A 24,155-nucleotide genomic window follows, 5' to 3' on the forward strand; every position below is an offset into this window, starting at 1 on the left:
AAGGAGTTTGTACCACTGCTGAACAGCCCTTACTGTCAGGAAGTTCCTCCTAATGTTGAGGTGGAATCTCTTTTCCTGTAGCTTACATCCATTGTTCTGGGTCCTGTTCTCTGGAGCAGAAGAAAACAAGCGTGCTCACTCCTGAATATGACATCCCTTCAAATATTTAAACAGGGCTATCATATCACCTCTTAACCTTCTCTTTTCCCGGCTAAACATTCCCAGCTCCCTAAGTCGTTCCTCATAGGGCATGATTTCCAGACCCTTCACCATTTTAGTCGCTCTCCTTTGGACACGCTCCAGTTTCTCAATGTCCTTTTTGAATTGTGGTGCCCAGAACTGGACACAATATTCCAGATGTGGCCTGACCAAAGCAGAATAGAGTGTCACTATTACTTTTCTTGATCTAGACACTATACTTTTATTGATGCAACCTAAAATTGCATTGGCCTTTTTAGCTGCTGCATCACACTGTTGACTCATGTTCAACTTGTGGTCTACTTGGACTCCAAGATCCCGTTCACATGTAGTCTTGTTCAGCCAGGTGTCACCCATCCTATATCTGTGCATTTTATTTTTCCGCTCTAAGTACAGTACCTTACATTTCTCTGTGTTGAACAGTCGGCCCTTCTTATACACTGATTTTTTATACACGGATTTAAGCATACACGGTTTGAAAATGTTCCAAAAAAGTATACATTTACCTTGATGTTCCATTTTTTATTAGGGACACCATTTTGCTGTGTCATTATATTTAATGGGACTTGAGCATACACGGATTTTGTTATACACGGGGGATCTTGGAACCAAACCCCAGCGTATAACAAGGATCCACTGAATTTCATTTTGATAATAATAATAATAATAATTATTATTATTATTATTATTATTATTATTTCTATACCGCTTTTCCGCACTGATCAAAGCGGTGTACATAGTAAAATTATTAAAACAACATAAAATTAAAACCACATTACATTAATTACAAGCTTTGGCCCAGCTTTCTAGTCTATTCAGGTCATTTTGAATTTTGATCCTGTCTTCTGGAGTATTAGCTATTCCTCCTAATTTGGTGTCACCTGAAAATTTGATGAGTATGCCCCCAATTCTGTCTTCCAAGTCACTGATGAAGATGTTGAATAGCACTGGGCCCAGGACAGAGCCCTGTGGGACCCAACTGGTCACTTCTCTCCAGGATGAAAAGGAGCCATTGTTGAGCACCCTTTCAGTTTGGCCAGTCAATCAATTACATATCCATGTAACAGTTACTTTGTCAAGCCCACGTTTCACTGGTTTGTTTGCAAGAATGTCATGGGGAACCTTGTCAAAGGCCTTACTGAAATCAAGATATACTATATCCACAGCATTCCCTTCATCTACCAAGCTGGTAATTTTAACAAAGAAAGAGATCAGATTTGTCTGGCATGACTTGTTTCTCTGAAACCCGTGTTGACTTTTTTTGTTTTGTTTTTTGTTATTTTTAATTTTTATTGAAAAGCTAAAAAATACACACATATATTTACATTTTTGCATTACAATATTATCACATTTCTTCACTTCCATCCCCCCCTTTCCCTCACATATCATTCTTTACCATCTTAGATGTCTCTTACACACATCTTCTCACATAACTTATTCAGCTCTCTTCTTTGTTCCTCCTTAGTTATCTATTCCTTAGAACTTTTTGTGATTATGGAATTGCCTTCTAGATGTTCACAGACTCTCTGTTTAATGATCTGCTCCAGAATCTTTCCTGGTATTGATGTCAGACTAACTGGACGATAATTGTTTGGATCCTCTTTTTTCCCCTTTTTGAAGATGGGGACAGCGTTTGCCCTCCTCCAGTCTGCTGGGACTTCTCCTGTTCTCCAGGAGTTCTCAGAGATTATTGCCAATGGCTCCGATATTACATTTGCCAGTTCTTTTAATACCCTTGGATGTAGTTCCTCTGGTCCTGGAGACTTAAATTAATTTATATTCACAAGGTATTCCTCTACTATCTCTTTACTTATTCTGTGCTGAAATTCCCCTGTTCTGTCCTCTGCTCCATTATCCTCAGGTTGAGCATCCCTTTCCTTTTCTGAGAAGACTGAGGCAAAGAAGGTGTTGAGTAATTCTGCCTTTTCTCTGTCTTCTGTTAGCATTTTGCCATCTTCTCCACACAGTGGCACTCTATCCTGCTTTGGTGAGGCCCCAGCTGTGACCAAGTTCTGGGCACCAAAATTCAAAAAGGATGTTGACATGGATGGATGGGGGTGCTTTAACTGTGAGTTCCTTCATGGCAGGGGGTTGAAGTGGATGGCCATTGGAGTCTCTTCCAACTCTATGATTCTATGAGGCATCAGCATGCTTGGGCAGAAACAGCAAATGACCTTGTAAAATTACAAATCCCAGGATTCCATAGGATGGAGCTACATGATAAATTGCATTATTTATACAGTATAGATGCACCCTCAATCACTTGCAGCTTTCATTGACAAATACAAAGGAAACAAGTAGCAGTAAATACTATAGCAAGCAACACACAAATAAAACCTAAAAAGATTTAGAAAAGACACAGCCTTCTGTAATATGTTTGTCTAGTCAAGAAACTGATTGCCCATTTTGGCATTTTACTGTCACGCACAGATGACTGGCCACCAAATTTCCTTCACTGTTTTCTCCTAAAAAGAGGGACCTTCTCCTATTAACTAATTTCACTGACCCCAATGTTTTCATCAGCCACTCTTTTTTCTTTTTCTTTTTTAGTGTTCTCAACATTTGGTTCTCCAAGTGTTTTTGACTTCAACTTCCAGTAGCCCCAGTCATGATTAGCAAATGATCAGAGTTTGTGGCAATTGAAGTCCAAAATATCTGGAGGGCCCAATGTTGACAATCACTGACCAAATTATATCGGTTTGACTTACAGACACTAATACGTTCTAAGGCAGGAATCAGGAAATGGACTTCAATGCTCAGGCTTAAGCCTTTACATTTTTGCTTGGCAAGCACAGAAGATTAACCTCTCTCATTTGGGTAGGTTGGACCAGTCTACTTAAACAATACAACCCCACAGCACAAGCTAGGACTCTGAGCTTGCTCAACAGTATGTCTTGAGTATAAGAAAACTCTCTGTCTTTGCTCCTGTTCCCACCCACCTTGGAATGTGACTCTTGCCTGACTTTGGTGTTACTTCTGGCCCTTGCACTGCTGTTTTATTGTCTTGGATCTTGACCCTTTCCTGATGTCAGTTATACTTCTGGCTCTGGCCACTCTGATCCTAATTTGCCAGAAGCAGTAATGGCCCGACTGTATGAAATAATGCAAGCATCATGCAAAAGAATCTCCCAAAACATATACAAACACCCTCCCACACCATGGCTAGATGCCTGCATATTATCAGTGTAATAAATAGAGCCTTCATAGTGATTGTACTTGTGTAGTTCTCTGGCTGCATCCTCCAGGCGTTTTTAGTCCCTGTGGTTCTGGAGAGCTTCTGTGCATGTGCACAGGCCACACATGACCTTAAAAAGTTCTTCCTTCTCTGAAATTCAACATTAATTTCATTCAGCCAATTACTTGTCTTGGGGTGAGAGCCAGCATCACTGGAACAGCCTGGAGCAGAACTCTGCTACAACTATAAAATTATTATCTCACAATGCTCATCTAGTACTGTATTACATATTTTACATTGCTTAGAAAGAAATATTTAAACATTATTATTAAAAGATTTACATCAGAAGTGGATGACTGTTTTCTAGTGTTTCACTCACTATTATAAATATTTTTTTCCCCAATAATTATGTGCTCTGGTTCAATTTGTCCTTCTACTTGAAGGTTCATTCCTATTTGTTTTCTTAGGGGCGATAGTTGATAGAACTTTGGTCTTCAGAACAGAACTTTGATCTTTTCAGTCTGATAACCTGAGTTTTCTCAGATCTAGTCTAAGGCATCATATTGCCTTGAGATGAAGGGAAAATGGCACTCCTACCTGTCCCATGCAAAAGCCACCTGGTCTGGTTAGTATTCTCAAACATAGCTGAGGAAAAGACTACTGTAGTTTAAAGGCCCAGTTTCTGTGGCCTCAAAGATCTGTTCTTCAACAAGTGGGGGAGGGAGAATGAAGAAGCTGGCACTTCTGCCTTTCTAATGGGAGGGTTGGCCCTGCTCCTCTCCACCCTCCATCTGGTTGGGGAACTAATTTGATCATCAGTTACTTGGGCTGGATCTGCACTGCAGAAGTAATGCAGTTTGATAACGCTTTAACTGTTATGGATCAGTGCTATGGAATTTTAGTGATTGTAAGTTTGTTTTGGCGCCAGATTTCTCTAACAGAGAAGGCTAAATATCTCACAAAACTACAAATGACAGAATTCCATAGCCTTTTGCCATGGTGTTAAAGTGTTTAAGTGTAGATGTAACTCAAGATAGGAATCTGGCAGCACAATCCTCCACATGACATTTCTTACTGCTAGGCAAGAAAGTATAGGATTGCAACCTAAGGAACTATCTCCTGGATGTTTCTTCTATTTAGGTACATCTTCCTCTGCTCTCATTGTGCCAGTACACAAAGAGGCCAATTTTCATGTTGTGGATAATAAATGGCCACAACTTTATTGTATAGCACAGGGGTCATAAATCATCTAGATGAGAGTCATAAATCAATCAGATCTACAAGAAATAACTAGTTATGAGGTAGTTATAAATCGAGTAATAAATCAAGTAATAAGCAATGGCAAAGCAGATATAAATCAGTTATCATTTCTGATAACAATTCTATAAGTCAATCAATCATGCATCAAAATAAATCAAGTAACTGGTCATCATAAATTATCGTATACAAATTATTGTGCCCCTACTATGCTGGTGATTTAGTCAACTGGGGGGTATCAGTGAACTGCCACAAGAAGGGGCCAGTCTAGCTTGCCACCCCCTCTCTCCCACTCCTCTGGATAACCCCCAAAATGTGCTGAGCCACATAGTCCAAGTAAAGGTCACAGCTGGACTCTGCCCGTATTTCTGCATGGTGGATCACTGCACCTCCAACCCAGACCACTCTCTTCATAATGTCTCTGTTGACAAAACGTTCTACGTTGTGCTATGTTGATGGTCGCCTCACTCCTGGCCCCATGCCAGGCTCTCCTTGGCAGCAATTTAGTCCACATGATCACTGTTCCTGTCAGGATGTTTTGAATCTCATGTAGATGATCATTCCAACAAGCTTCACTCCCGGGGTCCTCACCAGGTTGTTCTCTCTGAGATTAATCAGAAGTACGTGGGGATGTGGATGTGCCACAGCCAGCTCAATTACATGAGGTAGGAGGGCTCCTGATGACATCCTTATTGCCCACACCAGGGAATGTGTGCCATCTGTGTCAGACCCAGATCCCAGCCTCTGTTTGATTGCATTGAGTGTTACTCAGCCCAGAAAATGAGACTGTGACCTATTATCCAGACATGCCAAGGCAGTCCACCTGCTCCAATAAATGAAAGAGTTAAACAGCAGGGGGACCCACTTGTGGGTTCCACAGGTGGGCAGCCATGAGTGCACTGATTTGGGCTCGCACATACAGGTGAAAGGATCCTGAGCGCACCTCCAAATTTGCTGAATTACACCATTCGCAAACCTTGAGAGGCAGCAGCTGTGGCCGCTCTGATCTGGAATGAATGAGTGGAAAATTGTGCTGTGGGAATGTATAGGGCAGCCATAGCCCTACAAAACACCACCCTAAACTGAAATTTTAGGGGAAGCCCCGAGGGATGTAAAATCAAAAAATCAAAAAATAAAAATAAAAATAAAAATTTTTAAAAAACCAGTGCTGCCGAGCATGACAAGTAGTGGATCATGGCAGCTACAGGGCAAATCTGGACTTGCGGGGACTTTGCCAAAATTATGGTTTGTTCCCAACACCTCTGGTCAGTCTTAGAATACCTAAAGTGTATCGCAAGCCCATGCTCAGCAAACTGCAGGTATGACATCAACAAGGCTCTCCCGGACAAATTGGCCTGGGATCTGGGAATGAGTTTGCTAATCTGGGTGGCTGCAAAGAAAGCTAATGTAAAGGCTGCCTGGAGCAGCTCCACCTCCCTGGGTGAAACACAATGTGCAGAAAGTGAAGAATACATGCGAGTATGAGCTCAGAAACAGCCAATGAGTGTCCCATAGGTGAGAAGTCTCACTAGTCGAGCCCTCCAGGGCCCTCCTGATCCGTAAATCTCCCCTAGGGTCCGGAAAACCACTTGCCCCAGCATAAATGGCCAATGCTGCAAGACACCCCCTGATTGTGACCGGTGATAATCCAGCCCCCCTGAAATGTGCCATGGAATATGACCTCCATCTTCAGGGACCAGGTATCGACTTCACCCACAGATGCCATGAACTTCCAGAAAGAGAGCATATAAAGCTGATACAACTTGCGTCTGGAGAGAGCAATGGATTGAAGGATGGCCCAGGTTCTATAGGTGCTCCAGGCCCTCCAACGGCAGCAGCAGTGCCTCTGGTGCCAGCTCCTGAAACCTGTCAAACTGAAAGCTTGAGAGGGAATCTGCCAGGGGATTCTGTAATCTTAGAACATGGCGAGACTGACAAAGCACATTGCATCACAGGCATTGCAACACCATGGACCTAATCAAACCCATCACCCTTGGGGACTTGGAGCTCTAAGAATTAACAACATGGACAACCACCTGGTTACGACACCAGAACAAAACTGTCTTGTGTGAATGTTCCTTGGCCCAGACGTGGATGGTCACTACAATAGGAAAAAACTCCAGGAATGTGAGATCTTTCATGACCCCATTGGCCAGTGCTTCGCAGACCATTGGCCTTGCCAGAATAGCCCAAAGCTATGTCTTCCCAAAGCATCTGAGTGAACCTTAAACCCACCTTTAGGAGCATCTCACTCCTCCAAAATGACACCCCATTGAACTTGTGCAAGAACTCCTCCCACTCTCCCAGATCCTCCTTAGTGATATGGATGTGGCGATCAGATACCATCACTCCCCTTGTAGGGTGGTACAGGCAAGCACTGAAAGCCTGTCCCAGTGTGACCACCTTGCATGCAAAATTCAACAATCCTGCCAACATTTGAAATTCATGTAACCTGGCTTTATGCTCACCTCGTACTGACTGGACTTGCTGCAGTAAAGCATGCAACTTGTCAGCCAGGAGATAAGCCCCACCCAACATACTGGTTCAGAAAATGCATACCTCAAAAGAAGACCCAAACAAACCAGCCATGAAAATCGCTCCTGCATTCCCAGGCTCACACAATATATATACACCCAATATTTCCAGGCAAAGCATTCTCTGAAGATGCCAGCCACAGATGCTGGCAAAATGTCAGGAAGAAACTTTTCTGGAACATGGCCACATAGCTCAAAAAACCCACAAAAAACTATGGATGCCGGCCATGAAAGCCTTCAACTTTACAAACCAGCCATAACAGGCAGCCATTAAGGAATCTTAGCAAAATGACATTGAGCCAAGATGGAAATAATAAAATAACCCTTACCAACATGTAGCGGAGTAACTATGAAATTGGGAAGAGAGAGGGACGAGAAAGTGGAAGAAACATGGGATCTTCCCCTTTAAGGAAGTCTTGGGATGACATGAGCCAACCCATGACTTAGGGAACTGCCATTGGCACCAGCCTCCCTGATGTGCCTGGCACAACAGGGAACTCCATGAGGCATTGGGAAGTGTCCTTGTCCTCTCTGGCCTCTTCTCTCAGATGCCTTTTCATCACCCAGCGAGTGGGGAAAAGCCATCAACTGTGGCCTTTTACACTTTTATTTCTTCTTGTGTCTTTAAGAAACATCTTATTTGAAAATGCTGAATTAAAGAGAGACACTTTTGTTGAACGATTTGGATCATATCTGAAATATTAAAAAGAACACTCTATAAAAATAGCACTCATGTTAATCTCAGTTTCTGGTGACTCAGGTATTTATGGATGCTGTATCAATCCTTATAAAAACAAAAAAGTACTTAACCTGGAACCATTTCTAGCCTGGACATGATTAATCGCTTTGCACTCAAAAAGGTAGGGCATTGCTGTAAGGGAAAGGCTCCTTTGTTCATTTCATCCACACATTTGAGAAGCCTTTCAAAAAATATGTTTTGCTCCAAAGAGAAGCAAAATAAACAAACATGATGGCAGTACATGTTTGGAGGTGAATGGTTCACACTATTCTAAGGTGCGCTACAGACCGTCCTTAAAGGATGGTCTGGCGGCGGTGCCATTTGTGCCACTGGCAAGCTGCAGCAGACATATTGCGCAGCTTGGCAGAGGCAATAAAAAGAAACCGCAAAAAGCGGCTTCTTTTTCCAGCACGCCAGTGACACCACAGTGCACCATTGGCGCCCTCGCGACATCACCTGGGTGCCATGATGTGCGGATGCTAGGCGTCCATCACATCAAAATGACAGCCCCCATGTGTATAGGGCACCGCCATTTTTACGCCCCCATCATGTGCAAGGGGCGAGGGGCCTTTGAAAGCACCGCCCCTCGCACGTGACAGGGGCGCCTCATAGTGCCCGTTTAAATCGGGCCTAAATTAAACCTGCACTTGTCATATGGTAACAATAGATTATTAATCTAGGTTCTAGGGCCACAATGCAAACTGAAAGACCTGGAAAAGGCTAATCTTGGTATAAATAGAGTTTGGCCACTAAGGATTAAATGACCAGTTTGAAATACAAAGAATGGAAAATGAGCATTGTAATGGCTGACAGGCAGAACACAAAAATCAATCTCCCTGAGGAATAGAAACCATATCATTTCAAAATGTTTCCTGGAAGAATTTCAACTATTCTTTCCAAGAGGATAAGTGATGACAAACAAATGTTCCTGAAGGGCAGCTTTCCATTCTGACACCAATATCCCCTTTCTCTGCTAGGTGGAGCCAATCACAGGAGACTGTTCTAGGTCTGTCCTGGAACATGTCCTCAGGTCACCTGTGGCTAGGGCTAGTCCTTTCTCACATGAAAAATGGCTTTCTTAAATGTCAGAAAGCCACATCAGGAAGAATAATAGAGCAGCAACAAACCTATAAATATCATGATAGAACAAGTATACACACCAACCAACGAGGCAAAAGAAGAAGAAATAGAAAAATTCTATGAAGGACTACAGGAAGAAATTGACAACACACCAACACAAGACGTCAAGCTGATAATAGGAGATTAAAATGCCAAGGTAGGAAGAAGTAGGAAGAAGTGAAGGATCAAAAACAGTAGGCAAATTCGGACTAGGCAAAAGGAATGAGGCATGTGAATGTCTGATAGATTTTTGTGAGGACAATAACCTATTCATTGGAAACACCTTCATACAACCTAAAAGAAGGCTACACACATGGACATCACCAGATGACCAACTCAAAAACCAAATAGATTACATAACTGAAAGGTATATATGGAGAAGATGCATCCTGGTGGCTAAAATTGGACCAGGTACTGATTACGATACAGACCATGAACTACTTATATAAAAACTAAGAGTAAAACTGAAGAAAAAATAAAAATCAGTCACCGTATCAAAATACGATCTGAACAACATCTCAACAGAATTCAGACAGTATAAGAAACAGATTTGCACTATTAAGCATAATCGACCAAGAACCAGAGGAACTATGGGCAGAAGCCAGGGATTCAATAAAGGAAAGTAATGAGTCAGTAAGAGGACACATTTATTGAAACATGGAGTCTATCCAGATCTGGCTCTAGAAGCATAGGTCCTTGTGGATCACAAGGGCTAGTTTGAAAAGAACTGTTGAACACAGTTTGAATTCTGAGGAAAGCACAGTGGAAGCCATATTTAGACTCTTAAACAATGAACCCCCCCCCCCACCATTATTGGTAATTAAAAATATGGATTTCTATAGCATCTATAGTATCATTGACAATACTATTTATCTGCTTTTGGAAGTTTATGCTTAGGCTGTGGTATGAATAATGAATAATGAAATAAAATAAACACATTTAAAAACTTCAAAAATTCTGTGGACCAGAATGGGCCCCTGAACTATCATTTGAGCCTCTTGAGATGTAGTTCCAAACAGATGCTGTTTTGTTTAATTTGGATGCTTCCCACTTTTTGCTTCCTTCATTTTATGAGCAAAAACACTGTAGAAAAGTGAGTGTCTTTTGTTCACTACTGTCATTTACCATGCAATAGGTTCATGGCAATGGTAAGAAAAAATATGCCTGGAACTTACATGAAAGAATCAGTTCTTTTGCCTTGTGATCGAGTTTTGACAAAGCCAATGCTCATTTTCAATAGCCTTGACACAACAGAGAACAATAATGATAGTTTAAAATGTACATATCACTAAAAACTGTTTGGTAAAGCTCAGATTAATCAAAGCAACCTATGGAGAAGAATTATGCTTGCAAACCAACCATTTGTTTTCAAATTAAAAAACAAGCATTGGCAGTATTACAGGCACAAGTGCAGAGACACTCACTTATTTTCAGTGCCTTGAAAAGCAAGCTCTGTCTTCTGCTTTAAAGGCTGTTTCTATCCCACAACCCTCAAGCCTCTCCCTTTTCTCCCTGTCCAAGGCATTTAATAACGGCTGACAAAATTATGGTATATACAAATATAAAGCAGCATGGGGTTTGAACTCTCTCCAGTATCTTTCTATGGACATCTTGTTCTCTTTCTGTTTATGTCCTTGAGGGATCAGGTTTCCTTATTTACAATCTGACCAAAGTAGGAACTGGAATTCCTGAAGAGCAGCAAAACAAGGACATGTGACTTATGGCTTATTTTCTAGGAAAAGAGGAAGAGGCTCTCAAAAGGGAAAGCAATGCTTTTCCACCGTCTTTTATTCCCCAACCCTCCAGCTTGCTCTAAGAAGAGGTATCAGTTGATTGATCTTAGAAAGACAGTCTCTGAACCATTGCTGATGTTCAGTTTCAGAGCCTGGTATTCCAGAAAAGGATATTACTGTAATGCTTCCCTTTTCTCCTTCACATGTTCTCTTTCTTTTGATAATGAGTGGGCCTGTTTTGCAACACGTTCAAAGAATGCCTGGAATCTAGGACACATTCACGTGCCAAAACCAAAATGACTGTGTGAAGCAGCCATAATAGCTGAAGTAATAATTCAGAATGTTAATGGGATGTGGAAGAAGAAGCCACAACAGCCAAACAATTCCTAAACAGCAGTCTTGAAACCCAGGAGAAATGACCCCCCCCCCGGGACAGGATCAACCCTTCACTGTGACTTGGTTTAGTTTCTGGGTAGTGGTGAGTGGTAGCAGTCTTGTCTGTGGGAGGACAGTGAATCCACTCCAGGCCTCAGTCCCTAACTTTAAAGGAGTGATTCAAAGTGCTGGATCTATTTGGGGGATAGATTTTTGTAAGAGAAGCTGCTGAGAAGGCATGCACATATGTCCCCACCATGTATGCCTCTGAGTGTGGTGGAGCCAAGAGAAGGGCCTGCTCTTTCTGTCCAAATTCAGCACTTTCCTCAATGGATGTCAGCATCTGACTTGTATTCTAAAATAGGCCAGCAACCTGATGAACCTTCCTTTCACCAGCAGGGAAAGACCTGTTTGTTTAAGCAGGCTTTTAATATATAAGCAGGGGAGCCAGACCAGGCATTTCCACGAATAAACACACCTGTTGCATATAGTTTTACAGTATATACACACCTTCAGCTAGTAATAACCTGGGCATTCAGGTTCAGGGTTCAGTGCAGAAACACACCCAAAATATAAACCTGAGTATCCAGAGGGGATGTAGCCTGATCCAGGAAGGTTGAATTCCTAGAATCATAGAATCATAGAACCGTAAAGTTGGAAGAGACCTCAAGGGCCATCCAGTCCAACCCCCTGCCATGCAGGAAATCACAATCAAAGCATCCCTGATAGATGGCCATCCAGACTCTGTTTGAAGACCTCTAAGGAAGGAGACTCCACTACACTCTGAGGGAGTTTGATCCACTGTCGAACAGCCCTTATTGTCAGGAAGTTCCTCCTAATGTTGAGGTGGAATCTCTTTTCCTGTAGTTTGCATCCATTGTTCCATGTTCTATTCTCTGGAGCAGCAGAAAACAAGCTTGCTCCCTCCTCAACATGACATCCCTTCAAATATTTAAACAGGGCTATCATATCACCTCTTAACCTTCTCTTCTCCAGGCTAAACATCCCCAGCTCCCTAAGTCGTTCCTCATAGAGCATGGTTTCCAGACCTTTCACCATTTTAGTCGCCCTCCTTTGGACACGTTCCAGTTTCTCAATGTCCTTTTTAAATTGTGGTGCCCAGAACTGGACACAATATTCCAGGTGGGGTCTGACCAGAGCAGAATAGAGTGGCACTATTACTTCCCTTGATCTAAACACTATACTTCTATTGATGCAGCCTAAAATCGCATTGGCCTTGTTAGCTGCCGCATCGCACTGTTGACTCATGTTCAACTTATGGTCTACTTGGACTCCTAGATCCCTTTCACATGTAGTTTCATTCACACGTAGTTCCCTAGCATGTTTTTCACTCGAATAGGAAGACCTTTTGTTCCTTGCCTGGATTCTCTTTCCATAACTAACCGTTTGTTGATGTTATTATTGTTGTCCTTTGCTGTTAAGTTGATTTATGGCAACCCTATGAATAAGAGATCTCCAAGAGCCCAATCCTCAACTACAGGTCTTGCAAACTCAGGGCTCTGGCTTCTTTGATTCAGCCAATTCCCTTGTAGTACTGCATATACTCATGTAGAAGTCTAGAAATTTTAGTCAAAAAATTGATGTGAAAAACCTGATTCAACTTATCCACAGTTCAATTTAAGTACTGTAAACACTGTAACTCTTATTGAAAAAGGAACCATCCCTGGTGAAAGACAAAAGTGTGATCAGTCCTGGAAGCACTGACCCTTTGCTATTCTCTCATCCACCCAGCCTTTAGTATGAGCACGAACAGATATGCCTGCTGGAATTTTGTCAGCTGTTTTGTGTTGTTTTCCTTTGCTTCATCCTTTAGATCAGTGATGTCCAAACTCTGGCCCTCTAGGTGTTTTGGACTTCAGTTCCCAGAATCCCAGACCATTAGCCAAGATGGCTGAGGCTTCAAGGAGCTGAAGTCCAAAACACCTGGAGGGCCAGAGTTTGGACATCACTGCTTTAGATCCTGTGTTACATGCCCCTAAGTTTTACACTTGACATATCCATGGGTCATATCAAAATCTATAATTTGGGCCCCAAAATCTGCCTTTGACTTATACATGAGGTTGACTTATAGTTGAGTATATATGTTATGTTCATTCTCTTCCCTCACTGCTTTCCACTTTACTAACCATTATCATCTTTTCCATTGAGTCACATCATCTCATGATATGTCGAAAGCATAGCAGCCTCAGTTTAGTCAACTGGCTTCCAGTAAGAGTTCAGAGAGTTCTAAGATGCATTAATTTAGCATTCCGTGGTATCTGTAGAGGTTTCCTCCAGCACCACATTTCAAATTAGTTGCTTTTTTTCTTGTCTGCTTCCTTCACTGTCCATTAGACATAAACTGACATTAGACTCTGGTTTAGAATCTTGGATTTAGATGGAAAAAATAAGGAGCTGGGGATCCTTAGCATACTAGTAACATAGAATCCCTAAACCCTGGAAACTTCTCTTAGTGGTTTCATGTATACAGTATATTAAATAGCAGGAGGACCAATTTATTATTTATGATGGCTGGAATCCTATTGGAGAGTTACGAATGTTTAAGCACCGTAGTTATGGTGCTATGCAGTGAACCCTGTCCCAGTCTCCCCGAATCCCTATTTATCCGCTAGCAGCAACAGATGCAATCAATATAGATCTGTTCCCCTGTTGATTGGGAAGCAGCTAGAGGATGGTCCCACCCCTTCCCTTGAGAATCTCCATTGGAACATACAGAGTAGGGACCCTGTAGCAATTTCTCCTTGCACCAGAGATCACTTGTGCAACAAGGGGTGGGACCATAGGTCAGCTGCATGCCAATTGACAATGGTTCCCCATCAATTGCAGTTGCTGCTGCCCAGTACATAAGAATGGGGGGGGGGGGGTGTCATGGCCCCTAAGTATCTCCTAAACTAAGAGCTACATAGTGATAATGAATATGAAACAGTCACATGTGAGTAACTCGAGGGAACACATTTGTAACCACTCAATAGAATTCCAGCCCATTTATTTTCTTTTATGGGTGTCTTACATTTCCCACCAAATATTGGATTCAAGGCAACATAAAAATTAAAAACAACTACAATGTACTTTTAAAATTTTACAAAGATTATAAAGATTAGAATTAAAATGTTACTAAACAAGAACCTAAAAAATGATATAAGCTTCCGTTAAAGAACTAAAAAGCAGTTATTAAGATCCCCTTTTAAAAAGTAGTCATCATCAAAGGCCTGAGATTTTGCCTGCTAACAGGACAACAAAATGCAAAATGCTGTCTTCTGGTCTGCATTCATCATTCCACAGAGATAAGATAACATCCTGGGAGACTCCAGAGGGCTATGTCCAGTGTTCAACATGCATCTTCTAGGAGTCTGAACCCACCTCTCCAGGAAGGGCCAGAATAACAACAAAACAGTGTCCCCAGCTCCTATCCCAGAGAAGGAGTCCACAAAGACAACATTGCAATGGTCTTGAAAGCTATCAAAAGCTGAAATCTTTCCAATACCTTTTTTAAGGCACGTTGGAATCCTCCCAGGAAGCTCAAGGGTCTAAAACACAAATGCTGTCTCTTACTTCTCCAAAGGTTCTGGCTACCACTTCAAGCTATCCAACTGATTTTTTTTACTGTCACTGGACAATGGGGGCCAAATTTACAACTATTGGGCCTGGATCAACTACAGTATACAAACCAGGAGGGATCTTAACAATGTTATTTGAAAGCTGTTTGCAAATTGTTAACAAAGAATGGCTGAGTGGTCTACATTCACTTCTCATTGCCAGAGCAGAATAGGACATGGATACGAAGCTAACTCAGAGTACTAGTCCAGTTTGTCCAGCATTGTCTTCTCTGTCTGACAGCAAATCTCTCATATCTGAAGCACTGTTTATTTATTTATTTATTTATTTATTTTATTTCCTGATAGCTACAGATGCCAGGAACAAAACCTGGGATCCTTTGCCTGCCAAACATGCATTATGTCACTGAGAGTTTAATTGCAGCACTCAAGTAGAATTCACTCTATTGTGAATTGCTTCCACTCTGGTCCACTGAAATGTTTACATGAAGAATCTTTACTTTCCCCGAAGTATAAAACAGAATGTTTAAATATACTCACAGTGTGCTAAAATTACAACCCAATTTTTTTAAAAAACCTCTCTTTTTAAAATCAGCATTAAGCACCATGTTATGTATGATCTGTGAGAAAGCAAAGTGGATCTGAAATCTCTACCTTCATTATGTACTGATAACACACTGTATTTTGAAAGTTATGCTTGGCTTAGCTGAGTGTAACTGTAGGAAGGCAAGAGTTAAAGCCCTCCAGCCATGCTCCATTGCTGTGATCACAGATGATACAATCAAAAGCAGAGGGGGCCACCCTGTGTTAAGACCCCACCTTTTGATTGTCAGTATTTCACGGGTCATTGATAGAACTGCAGGGAAATAAAAAAGCATCAGCAATAAATATGCTGTGAACACACTACAGCTTTATTGCTGTAAAGTGGGAACTCTCAGTCCTGCATGCTCCACTGCACATTTTGACAGTAAGTGATTTCTGGATTATGGAGTGAGTCCAGACCCTTGAAATGTACTAGGGAAAGTGGTTACTCTCTACGTAGTCATTAGAGACACTTTGTACCAATCATTTGATCCAGCTTTTTTAAATACGTTAAATTACATTAAATACGTGCTCAGAAATAAGCAAAATCTATACAGTACAACACTGAAAAAAGACAAAATGTGTGCTCAGGCTAAGTTACCATAAAATAGGTTAAACCTATTTCTGCTATATGCATCAGGGAAGTGAAAACATGATGAGCTGAGTCAGAAAATAAACCACCTTAGGAAGGGAAGAACTAGTGATAAAATAGGAATGTCAATGGCACAATTCATAGCTGGAGAATAACACAGAGATATCATTTTCAGTATATAATAAAGGGGAAAACATATAGGACAAGTGTTGCTGGCAGCGCTGCTATTTGTAGTTGTAGTTCTGGGGGTGGGGTGGGGTGGTTTTTTTAAATTAAAATGGTATTTTTGTTGTTAATTTTACTTGCCTCAGGTTCAGTCAGATATATGGCAATCCTATCATAGGATCTTATTACACTAGATGAATCCTGCTCAGAAAAGGGATTTAAAAGTGGAAAAGCCTGAAAATGAGGCAATTGAATGGGACGCGCTGCCCCTTCCGCCCCCATGCGCGCGCCGCGGCTTGAGCGCGTACGCTCAAGTCCGCGTATGGCGCGGGCGCACTGTATAGCTTGAAGAAATAACATGCTAGATTATCAGCAACCGCTCTGAAGATTTTCAGACACATTGCAGTTATCCAGGACTTAACCCATGAAGCTCCAGGAATGCTTCAGTAACAAACCATTCACAGGAAAGTCCAGCACCAAAACTGGGATATACCCCTCTTAAATTGTATTAAAATAACTGTTCCAGATCTTACCAGAAGATCCAAGGCCCTCCATTCTAATGTTGGGAAGCTGTTTGAAAGACATCCTGCTCTGCCAGTAGGGGTATCTGCTGCTGCTGCTGCACATCACTCACTCTGAGGTCAAAACGAGGTGCCCAGCCATATCATCGATGCTGTTGAGTTATCGTGCAAGTCAAAGTGCATGTACTGGACACTTACCCAGTTCTTTCCTCTAGGGCTTTTTATGATTAAAAGCAACTTTAGAGATCATAGTTGAAAGTGGACAAGGTGAGCATCAGCAGGGGCTGCTTGATCCTTTCACTTCCCACTGACTGTTTGAATAGCACTCTTGTATCTTTTCATCTTGTGGTGGATCCTGGTTCATGGGATGAGATGGAATGAACAAATACCAGAAAAGGTGTGATTAAACAATTCCTTTTCCCAGCCTCATTTATACCCTCAAATCCATGGAAGCTTGACTCCATGGGAGAAAGAAATGTATGCAGTTTAGCCTGTGTAGCCCAGTTCTATGAATAATTACAGAGAAATAGTACAAATGCATTTGAGAAAGTAGACTGAAGTCTGTGAAAGCTCATGCTTCCAATTTCTTTCTTTCATTTAGTCTCAAAGGTGCTACAAGATCTCTCTTCGTACTGATTCTACAGACTAACACAGCTACATCTTTGAATTATACCACTAAAGAGAAATATGTTTGCCTGGGTTCAGCACAATCTCTTCCTATGCAAGCATGTATAACGTTGCAGCTGTTTGTTCAACACAGTCTCAATAAAAGGATTTGAAGCACTTTGTTTCTCATATTTATTATGATTAGGCCCAACTCTCAAAGCCCTGCTCAAAAATTTACTTAATAAAGATGAAATGCTTTCACTTTGCTTTTGCTTGGCCCTTACATGACAAACGCTAGGCCAGAATACAACATGGTAGATCATTGTAGGACATGATGCTGCAGATGTGTTTTTCTGTTGCTTTGATAAATGTATGTTGCAAGATGCCCAGTCTTGGCTTGTATTTGTCAAAGGTTTGATTGTGAAATTTCCACAAACAAAACGAAAAGGCCATTTTGCAATTGCCAGTGGAACTGTCTGCAGAACAATGATTCCTCTAAGTTCATTAGGACTAGACACACTGATACAATTGAGCTGGGGTCTGTGAAAAATTGTTTCTAAATATATCAGCTAGACATCTGACCCAAAGGTTGCTACAAAGACAAAGAGTTTATATGAATTTCAAATGTGAAATTTTTGGCTAAAAGGCTGGATCTGTCCTTGGCATCTGATATAATTTTGTGACTGTGGCAAATGATTGAATGATGGGCATGAAGAGAGTGACTCGGAAGACCATGTAATCTGAAAACTGAATAAACAAATCCAAATAGAAAAAATAATAGGAGCAAATGATTAATGGGAAATACGGAACTTAGCGTTCTTGCTGTCAAGGCTTTGCTAGTTCTTCATCCACCTCCTTCTGAAGCTAGGCTTGCTTTGTAATAAGGATTTACCTCCCCCGCTTTAGTATGTTCTGTATAGTTTTTTTTTTGTTTTTTGCTTCCAAGAGCAATCTGCAGTCTGGCACTGTCTAATATAATCTGTCCTGACCTGGTACCCTTCCATAACCTCATATCATTAATAACCATACTGATTGGAGATTATGGGAGTTGTAGTCCAACACAAGAGCCATACTGATTGGGATAGTGCCATGCTGAAAAAGGCTATTGCAATTCTTTTTCGGATCTTTTTGTAACACTTTCTCTTGAGAGATATCTTCAAGTGCATCATATTCAGAGGTGGAATCAAAATACTAACATATGTTCATTCCCTATGGAACTGACTTTTCCCTGTTATTTTCATACACTTCCATGTGAAATTCCAGCTGCAGTCTCATGTATATGACATGATAATTATGTGTTTGTCCAGGCCAACTGTTCATTTATATGAGTTTTCTGTCTGTGATCTGTCTACGGTACATCAGTTGTCATCCTCCAGATTGTTACCCAAAGGGACGACTATGTAATATAAGCAATCACCACATTTTCATTTTCACATATGATTTAATTGTAAAATCATTATCGTATATTGCCTGTTTCAAAAAAGGGATGGTGTAGCTTTGTGAGCATGAGATGGAAGCCATACACCTAAGTAGTATACAGGCAGATCCAACCTATTTAAAAGTGAATCTGTTCTAGCCAGCACTGTTTTGTTCCTTTGTCCCAAAGTAGTACATATTTTATTACATTTGTATCACAACTTTCTTTTAAGGAGCTCAAGATGGATTTCATGGGGTTGTCAGGTAGTCGTCAATGAATATGCCATCAGGGCCAAACCCAAAGCTCCAGAAAGACAGCTGCACATGCTGTACCTTTGTAGCCAAGGGTCCGTTTAGGGGAATTTTATTATTGTTGTTATTAGCTCAAATATTGCAAGAGGAGGGCCTGCTACGACGGCCCTTGCAGAATCGTCTCCCAATGTGTATACGGAGTAGACCAGGGGATTCCAATAAATAAAGCTGAGACAGACTTTAATAACTAGATGTCTAATTTATTGAAATAGGGGAAACACATTCGTTGCGCATACACACACATGCATTCAAGGCTCAGGAAAAGCAACATGGAATAGGATTTTAGGCATCACTGGGGTGATACATACCAGAATGTAGAACCCCTCCAGGAATCCAAATGGAATATGATGAGGATGGCAAGAGGCTCAGCCATGGAATGACTGGCCAGGAGCCAGGATTCAAGGGGACAGAGCTTCCCCCTGAAATCCAGACTGGCCCAGTGAACAGGCAATTCTGGGAGTATTTATAGGCAAAATCTTGCTTCTGGCAAAGGTGCTTGATGGTGAGAACAAAGGTGTTTAATTACTTTCTTTTCACCTGGATGTCCCTGTCTGATTGTCTTAGTGGTCTTAAGCTGCTCAGACAACAGACCTGGGAAGGGGGCAAGAGCCTCAGGCAAGGCAAACATTTGCTCTTCCTGGTCATATGATAATCCTCTTATGCGACTCTTTAGATATGATGATGTGGATGCCCCTCAGGGGTGTGTGTACATGTCCTCATGCCTTGCTGGCAATGGTGGACAGGCTATTAGAGTTCATCTAGGGGTCATTAAGGGTTATCATTTATACCAAAATTTATATGGAGCAGCATGGGTAACACCTTCAGGATGTTGTTACTTATTTATATTACATTTTTGTAAAGTGTCCTACAAAGATTATAATACAGATTAAAGTACATATAAAATATTAGAAAACTATATTAGAAGTCATTGTTAAAATGCAATTAAGGCTCCATCTTCATGGGCCAAACAAACCAGCTTCTCCCTGTCTTTTTAGTGGAGAGTCTGGATAATGCCCAGCCAAACCCCCAAGTCTGGTGCAAACAGTCCAGATGACATCTGGCACATTCACACCAAACCTGGGATATATCCTTCTTAATACATATTATAAAAACTTCTTGTTTACTCTGGATCTTTCTGGAAGAACTGGAGCCCTCCATTCTGATGCCAGGTGGCTGTTTAGAACATATTTTGCTGTCCTGCCCAGCACCACAGTTGCTGGTGAGAATCACTTATTCAGAAGTCAGAACAAGGTACCAAGCTATATGATCAAGGCTGGGTGCCTCATTCTGACCTCAGAAGTGAGTGATCCTCACCAGTGTCCATGCTGCCAGGCAGGTTAGTGAGATACACATGTGAACAGCCATCCAGTGTTGGAACTGAGGGGCAAGGTAACAGGAGGAGGACAAGGCAGCCCTGGAGCCAAAAAACTTCAGGCTGCCCCAAAGGGTTTTAAAAAACCTATAAAATTAAAACCACTTAAAACCCTATAAGACTAAAGAAAAAAAAATCAACAAAACAGAACACCATCAAAAACGCATGATAATAAATTCCTGAAAGCCTTCTGGAAAAACAATTCACATGTCAATAGAAGTACAAGAAGAAGTAGGGAGGGAGTCCAAAGCTTGAAAGCCGTCACCAAGAAGGCCCTCTCCCTTGCTCTCATAAACACACCTGGAAAGGTAGTGGGACTGAGGGGAAAACCTCCGGTGAAAATTTTAGACCCCAGTCAATTTTGTACATTTTAAAAAAATTTAAAATGTACAATTAATTTTATTTTTAAAAGATATAGCACTTCGGATTCCTTGTTTTGAGTCAATCTGGGATACTTTTCTTGGGCATATGATCAACCTACCGGCTAATATTTATATTGAAGGGAAGCTTAGAAATGACAATCAAACAACAAACAATAAATCTCAACTTTCCATTTTATAGCTGGCCATGAGTTCCACTGTACCAGCTGTTAGAATGGGGGAACTTAACTAACAGATAGATTCAAATTTCACAGAAACAAACAGATGGTCTGAAGAAACACCAGGGTTTTCAAACAGCAGTCAGGAAAAGAAAGTGATTAATAATGCTATTTCAATAACTTCTTAAACTTAAGAAAACAATATTACTGTTGCAGAAAGAAAATCTCTGGAGTACTATACATATTATTTCATGTTTCTTGAGGCTCAGTGTCTAGCTGAAGAGATGGAATAATGTAGTAGCCCCAAACACTGGAACAGAGCAAAACTTTCTGTTCCACACAATTCCATTGTACCCTTGCCCTCGAGTTTGAATATTCAGGAGGGACAAGTCTAGGTTATGCCTGTTGTATGTACAGAATGGAGAAGCGGTATTATGTGGACTCTAAACATGAAAAGATAGACCCATAAGTGATTTCAAAGATCTTGATCTAACTAGAGGAGAGGGAGACAGCCATTAGCAAAGACTGATTTCCCTCACATGTAGAGGGATGTCTGTCACACCACTGGAACTGATGAGGCAGATATCTCAAAAGGCAGTTTATACTAAATTGCGTAAGGCTTTGGCTGGCCTACTGCAGGGATACAGGGCCTCTTCTCTGAAAGTTGGCCACAGCTGTTGAAGATTTTGGAGTACTTATCTGTGGTTCTGCAAAACATCAACTTAACAAGCAAATTAAGATAATAAGATAATAAAGGGGGTCTCTGCATGCATACCATTTACTTTAAATGAGAGATAAAGATGGGATTGATCAGGAGGCAAGCATGAGTTACATCCATATTTTAAGGTGTCATTCACAACCCTGATGGGCAAACTAGTTGTCCCGATCAGGCTGCCAAAATCAAAGCAATGGTTAAGACTTCTGGATGAAATGAGAACCAGGGCCCTTTCACACTACACAGTTAGATGCTATAATTCCAATTTAGCTGACTTGCAAATATCCCAAGGAATTCTGGGACTGGCAGTTTAGAGAGGTGGATTTGGAATGCACAAGTAGAGAGCTCTAGTGCCTCACCAAGCTACAAGTCCCAGGATTCCACATGGTGTAGCCATGGGAAAGTGAAATCACAGTGCTATAATTCTGTAGTCTAAAAGTGTTCCTGGGCTGTCAGCCCTCGCTGTATTGTGACATGTGTATTATTGGGGTTCTCTTGCAGGGGGTGAATAGGTAACTACACAGTTAATGAAGCACGGTAGTCTCTGAATCTGGGGATGCCAGGTGAAGGACTGCCTTTTGAAGGAACCCAAGGAGTTAGAGGGCTGCTCCCCGACTTCAAAAAAATGCTGGCAGACAGAGCGAGGTTTCGACCAGGAATGCATCCAGGCAGTGGCATCCTGGGGAGATACTTGGCAATTTAGGTATGATAATATCCAGGGGCATCCTGGATCCTCAATTCAAGCTGGAAGAGGTAAACCGGCTTATTTATTAATGGGATAAGCTCCTTACTGATGTTTTTTTAACAACTTCTACTGGTGGACTCACATAGAGAGTGTTACAGTAATCAAGCAAGATGCAATCAAGGCATGTCTCACCTTAGTTGGGACAAGCAACTGGATTTAAGCCATTGTTGCCTACAAAATAATAAACAAAATTTTGATTGGGCCAGGCACAAAAATGACTGTTTTGAATTTTTCAAGATGCAGAAGGACTGAATGTGTTTTCTGGTGTCTCCATGAACTGTTTATCTGCTCCTTCACCCCCTCCCTCAAAGTTAGCTTACCTGACGCAGCTATAACCAAAGATAAACAATTAAGGTTGCCAAATCAGAATTTTGTGCCAAGGAGTAATTAAAGTTCAAGGCACCTCTTACTGAGCCAGCAGCTTCAACTGCATTCACTCCACACCCTCCGAACAAAGTGACCTAGTGCAAAATTCAAAAGCATGAACCAGCAAAAAAAGAAAGAAAGAAAAAAGAAAAAGCAAAAAAAGCAGGGGGGGATTTGATGTGCTTGTAGAGCAATTTGGCCTTGAACGTCTCTCCCCCTGCCTTGACAGATATTATGCAAACATGCTTCAAAGAAAACAACAGTTTCATCATTACCACCGATTAGGAATGGGCAAATCTGTCAGTTTCGTTTTCTCCCCCATTCAAATGTTGCATATTTTGGTAAATTGTGATTAAATGCAAATCTGAAATGAATTTTTCATCCATTCCTAGTAAAGGTTGTTGTTGTTATTGCTGTGTGCCTTCAAGTCATTTCCAACTTGTATCAACCCTTGCCTTTCTCAGGCAACCTAGCAGGATATCCTGACTGATGCTATCTGAAGCTATTGACTGTTCTCCTATAGACTTTGAGATCTTGGACAAAGATACTCACCTGTCCCACCACCCATACAGGACCATTAGGTGGGGATACAAGAGAGGAGCTTTCTGATGGCTGCTCCAAAACACAGGAACTCCCTACTGAGGGAGCCTAACAGGTTCCCCTCCTCAGGTCCTCTCACAGGAAGACAAAGACAACTTTATCCAGGAAGTCTTTTGTCAACAGACTGATTGCTGAGGGGTACTGCAGTCAGTACTGTATTTTCTCTATAGGTGTATTCCAGTTTTCTTTAGAAAGGTTTTTTGTATTGTTTTTGTTTTAACTGTTGATGATTTTTTTTAAAAGCACATCTGATTTTTTAAAAGTATGTATGGAGAACATCTGGAGAGAAAATTACAGCAATTCTAGATCAACTACTGAGTAATATAATTATGTGGATAAGGAGCATCTCCCTGTCCAGCTCCCTTCCTCATTCAAGACTTACTGGGCAACTGCTGCTACAAGCAATGGGCTTCTCTTCTTCTGTCGATCAGTACACAGCAAATTGACATTTTCACCCCCACCCCCCAAGTGATCTCTGGAGCAACAGTCACAAGCAGGATCAACTTGTTCTCCAACTGACAGGACAGATGATGCCTATATATCGCATCTGCTGATGTTCAGTAAATCTGAATTGGAAGACTTTCATGATCCCTACATATTCTCTACTCTATTGAATAAGGATCATGAATTTGAGTCAGTCACAAATGCATAACTCTAGGTATAGAGCAACTCTTGGTGTTGAACCTGATGGAATACAGACTGGGCCAGGAAATGTAATCAAATAAGAACCATTGTTCTGTGCCTTCAAGTTGCTTGCGACTTGTGGCGACCCTAAAGTGAACTTATCAAGAGGTTTTCTTGGCAAGATTTCTTCAGATGGGGGTTTGCCATTGCATACCTCTAAGGCTAGGAGAGTGTGACTTGCCCAAGGTCACCCAAATGGCTTCCTGAAGATGGCATGCTAGGCCTCCCTCGAGGCT

Source organism: Sceloporus occidentalis, unplaced genomic scaffold (assembly GCF_023333645.1).
Source record: "Sceloporus occidentalis isolate IW3139 unplaced genomic scaffold, rSceOcc1.0.p SCAF_1, whole genome shotgun sequence".
Taxonomy (NCBI): Eukaryota; Metazoa; Chordata; class Lepidosauria; order Squamata; family Phrynosomatidae; genus Sceloporus; species Sceloporus occidentalis.